This window comes from Bubalus kerabau, chromosome 3, assembly GCF_029407905.1.
Source record: "Bubalus kerabau isolate K-KA32 ecotype Philippines breed swamp buffalo chromosome 3, PCC_UOA_SB_1v2, whole genome shotgun sequence".
NCBI classification, from domain to species: Eukaryota; Metazoa; Chordata; class Mammalia; order Artiodactyla; family Bovidae; genus Bubalus; species Bubalus kerabau.
Window position 1 is genome coordinate 57,832,474 of NC_073626.1, and position 5,408 is coordinate 57,837,881.

Sequence of the window (5,408 nt, forward strand, 5' to 3'; positions counted from 1 at the left end):
CTCAAACTCATGTCCATTGAGTCAGTCCATCTCATCCTCTGTTGTCCCCTTCTGCCCCCGCCCTCAATCTTTCCCAGCATCAGAGTCTTTTCCAGTGAGCTGGCTCTTCACATCAGGTGGCCAAAGTATTAGAGCTTCAGCTTCAGCATCCTTCCTTCAAATGAATGTTCAGAACTGATTTCCTTTACAATTGACTAGGTTGATCTCCTTGCTGTCCAAGAGACTCTCAAGAGTGTTCTCCAACACCACGGTTCAAAAAGCATCAATTCTCCAGCACTCAGCCTTTTTTATTGTCCAGCTCTCACATCCATACATGATTACTGGAAAAATCATAGCTTTGACTATATGGACCTTTGTTGGCAAAGTGATGTCTCTGCTTTTAAATATGTTGTCTAGGTTTGTCATTGCTTTTCTTCCAAGGAGCAAGCATCTTTTAATTTCATGGCTGCAATCACTCTCTGCAGTCATTTTGGAGCCCAAGAAATAAAGTCTGTCACTGTTTCCCCATCTATTTGTCATGAAATGATGGGACTGGATGCCATGATCTTGGTTTTCTGAATGTTGAGTTTTAAGCCAGCTTTTTCACTGTCCTCTTTCACCTTCATCAAGAGGCTCTTTAGTTCCTCTTCACTTTCTGCCATAAGGGTGGTGTCATCTGCATATCTGAGGTTATTGATACTTCTCCCGGCAATCTTGATTCCAGCTTGTGGTTCATCCAGCCCAGCGTTTCTCATGATGTACTCTGCTGCTGCTGCTGCTAAGTCACTTCAGTCGTGTCTGACTCTGTGCGACCCCATAGATGGCAGCCCACTAGGCTCCCCCGTCCCTGGGATTCTCCAGGCAAGAACACTGGAGTGGGTTGCCATTTCCTTCTCCAATGCATGAAAGTGAAAAGTGAAAGTGAAGTCGCTCAGTGGTATCCAACCCTCAGCGACCCCATGGACTGCAGCCTTCCAGGCTCCTCCGTCCATGGGATTTTCCAGGCAAGAGTACTGGAGTGGGGTGCCATTGCCTTCTCCGGATGTACTCTGCATAGAAGTTAAATAAGCAGGGTGACAATATACAGCCTTGACGTACTCCTTTTCCTATGTGGAACCAGTCTATTGTTCCATGTCCAGTTCTAACTGTTGCTTCCTGACCTGCATACAGATTTCTCAAGAGGCAGGTCAGATGGTCTGGCATTCCCATCTCTTTCAGAATTTTCCACAGTTTATTGTGATCTACACAGTCAAAGGCTTTGACATAGTCAATAAAGCAGAAATAGATGTTTCTCTAGAACTCTCTTGCTTTTTTGATGGTCCATCGGATGTTGGCAATTTGATCTCTGGTTCCTCTGCCTTTTCTAAAACCAGCTTGGACATCTGGAAGTTCACAGTACATGTATTGCTGAATCCTGGCTTGGAGAATTTTGAGCATTACTTTACTAGCGTGTGAGATGAGTGCAATTGTGCGGTAGTTTGAGCATTCTTTGGCATTGCCTTTCTTTGAGATTGGAATGAAAACTGACCTTTTTCAGTCCTGTGGCCACTGCTGAGTTTTCCAAATTTGCTGGCATGTTGAGTGCAGCACTTTCACAGCATCGTCTTTTAGGATTTGAAATAGCTCAACTGGAATTCTATCACCTCCACTAGCTTTGTTCGTAGTGATGCTTCCTAAGGCCTATTTGACTTCACATTCCAGGATGTCTGGCTCTAGGTGAGTGATCACACCATCATGATTATCTGGGTCATAAAGATCTTTTTTTGTACAGTTCTTCTGTGTATTCTTGCCACCTCTTCTTAATATCTTCTGCTTCTGTTAGGTCCGTACCATTTCTGTCCTTTATTGTGCCCATCTTTGCATGAAATGTTCTCTTGGTATCTCTAATTTTCTTGAAGAGATCTCTAGTCTTTCCCGTTCTATTGTTTTCCTTTATTTATTTGCACTGATCACTGAGGAAGGCTTTCTTATTTCTCTTTGCTATTATTTGGAACTCTGTGTACCTGGACCCATGTAAAAGAATGTTTGTGGTAGCAATGTTAAAAAAAATAACTGTAACCAACCCAAATGGCATTACTGAAGAGGAAGTGGATGGCCTATGTTTAATTTCATGTGGTCTGACCTAATATTTTGTTTTAAATTACATATGCAAGAGGGAAAACTGTTAAGAAAAGTAAGGGAACTGGGGGGCCTTCCCAGGTGGCGCTAGTGATAAAGAACCTGCCTGCAGGCAGGGGACTGAAGAGATAGATGTGCGTTCAATCCCTGGGTCAGGAAGATCCCCTGGACGAAGGCATGGCAACCCACTCGTCTTCTTGCCTGGAGAATCCCATGGACAGAGGAGCCTGGTGGACTACAGTCCATAGAGTTGCAAAGAGTTGGACATGACTGAAGCGATTTAGCACACACACACAAGGGAATAATTAATGCAAATTTTAGAAATATGATAATATCTAGTAGGGGGACAATATCAGAGTGAGGCATGTGGGATGGGGAGAGGAGAGGCGTTGCTTCTAAAGTACCTCAAATGGACTTCCCTGGTGGTCCAGTGGTTAAGAATCCGCCTACCAATGCTGAGGACACAGGTTAAATCCCTGGTCCGGGAAGATCCCACACGCTGTGGAGCAACAAGGCCCGTGAACCACAACTACTGAACCCGTGCGCATAGAGCCCTTGCTTCAGGACAGGAGAAGCCACTGCAGTGAGAAACCTGTGCAGCTCAGCAAAGAGTAGCCCCCGCTCAACACAAATAGAGAAAGCCCGCACAGCAATGAAGACCCACCACGGCCAGTAAATAAATCTTTAAAAAAGAAAAGAAAATACAGGAGGAAAGCTAAGTGATTGTGGTGGTTTTGTTGCTTTTTTCTCTTCTTCATTTGCATTTATTTGAACATAGTTCTCAAAACATTTGAGTGAAATTGGGTCTCCTTTGGTAAGTAAAGGACCTGAAAATAACATTTTAAAAATGAACAGGCAAAGTCTTCAGATCATCCACAACACAGATGTAGTATTCCCTTCTTTTTCTCAAACTCTGAAGCGCCCAGTTTTTTCCATATAGTCTTAAAAGCTTCCCAGGGAACAGGATTTCCATGGTGATCAAGTGGTTAAGACTACACCCTTCCATTACAGGGGGTCTGAGTTCAATTCCTGGTCAGGGAACTAGATCCTGCATGCCACAACTAAGCCCCAGCACAGCCAGATAAGTTTGTTTTTGTTTTTTTTTTAAAGCTAGAAGAGCAAGAGTATATTTGTGATGAAATGTATTGTCACTTGTTGATAATTGAAAGACCATTATCCCCTTGTAACAACTTTAAGAAATAGCCTTTTTAAGGCATACGTTGTGTAAGTCTTATCTTATTCCCTGCTATATATAGTACAGATGACATAAAGGCTGACAAATTCACATTTATATAAGTATTAAGCAATTGCTGTATTGAAAGTTCTTTAGTTCTAATACTAGCAGTATAGAGCTACAGCACATAATTTTTTATCATTTAATTGCAGGTACAGGCTTCTTTGGTGGCTCAGCTGGTAAAAAATCCACCTGCAATGCAGGAGACCTGGGTTCAATCCCTGGGTTGGGAAGATCCCCTGGAGAAGGGGACAATTACCCACTCCAGTGTTCTGGCCTGGAGAATTCCATGGACTGTATAGTCCATGGGGTCTCAAAGAGTCAGACACAACTGAGCAACTTTCACTTTCATGTATATTAAGTATGGTATGTTTCATGGACTGCAGGAAAATGACCATTTTTGTCTTGAATTTACTGACGATCTAATCTAAACAGTTCTGCTAAGCGCTGATATGTTAGAAAGAAAAATGAAAGCCAAACTTTATTGTTGCTTTTTGCCATTTGGTAGCATTTTACACACCAGCTTCGATCTTCAGAATATCCTGGATTCAGTAGAAAACCATTTAAATGAAGTTTTATGAAATAAAAACTTCTCAGCAGTCAAAATTCATACTGTAAAAAAATACATGCAAAACATACTTTTCTGAAAACACTTAAGTTTGAACAAAGCAGCGAACTACACAAATACAAAATGAAAACAGCATTTCAACTGCACCAAAAGTAGTCATCAAATTCATGTCGCTGTATGGCAAAAAGCTCCACAATATTGTAAAGTAATTAACCTCCAATTAAAATAAAGAAATTAATTTAAAAGAAAAAAAGTAGTCATCATAAAAGATGTAAAAGTCACCTAACTTCTCTAAGCACTATTCACTTTTTAAATGGAAGATGATAAAAAATATTGTCCACAAACAATATCCCAACTCTAGGGCAAGTTTTAGAAAGTCTTCAACCTCTTGCTTTAATAGTGACTAAGTGAGTAGGGTGGAGATCTGGAACGTGGTCTGCGTCCTCCGAGACTACAGTAGGGAGGAGGCGACCATCCTCTGCATCTCCAATCCCTGTCTTGAGCGGCTCTCCGCCTTCCCCTCCACCTCCTCCTCTGGATGTTCTGCTATAATAGTCCCGATCATCAGAGCCTCCATCCTACCCTCTGCCACAGTAATCCCAACTGCCAGAGCTGCCACAGGGAGGTCGCCCATGCAAATTCCTGGTGTTGGAGTATGTGGCCTTTTTGTTATAGAGAAATCAACTGTGATCCTATGTCCACCGAGCTCCATTCCGTTTGCACGCTTTGTTGCTTCCTTGGCATCAAAGTATACACAGGCAAATCCCTGTTGAACGTCTAGACTGCTCATCACATACAACAAACCCGTCAGGAATTAGGCCATACTTAGAAAACACTTCTTTAGATCTCTTTCTGTAGTATACAAGCACAATCCAACACACCAAGACAACAGATGGGATCAGGACTTGCTGGATTCCCAACATGACCCCTGTGAGTAGACCAGGAGGATGACTGTGGCTATGCCATCTTCCCTAGTCTCTGCTGTAAACCTGTGAGGGGAGCGTCTGTGGGAGCGGGTGCGAGATCGTGGCCTCGTATGACGCCTTTGAGAACTTCTCCTGGATCTAGCCCTGCTCGCCGCAGTCATTTATGTCCTCTACTGCTGTCACCGCTTGGTGTACTTCAGTGGAAGCTGCCAACCTCTCGCACCTTCCTTGCAGAGGCTCCGCCACAGCCTCGAATCACAAACCGTGCACAGGTCCCCAAGGCGCTGAGAGCCCAAACCCCCTGCACGGCCTCGGTGGTTCACAGATGAAGAGATGCTCACAGTCTCTGATAGTCCTTCTTTCTAGATGTAGAACTTAATTCCACCCCAGCCTTCACCACGAATTGACAGTTGGACCATGAATGTGGTACAGACTTAATAAATGGCAAATGGAATTCGGCAGAAGTGATGTGACATCACTTCCAAGATCATGCTGTTAAAACACTACAGCTTCCATCTTGGTCTGGTACTGTCTCTCCACTGGCCCCCACCCATTGCTCTCTCCCTCCCCTCCTCCTTCCAGA

The 5,408-nt window shown here is 43.5% G+C and overlaps 1 pseudogene; it reads right to left on the minus strand.

Annotated features, from left to right (window-relative positions):
• Nucleotides 1-4,292: 4,292 nt before the first annotated feature.
• Nucleotides 4,293-4,986, minus strand: LOC129647264 (transformer-2 protein homolog beta-like; annotated as a pseudogene).
• Between the last annotated feature and the right edge of the window lie 422 nt (nt 4,987-5,408).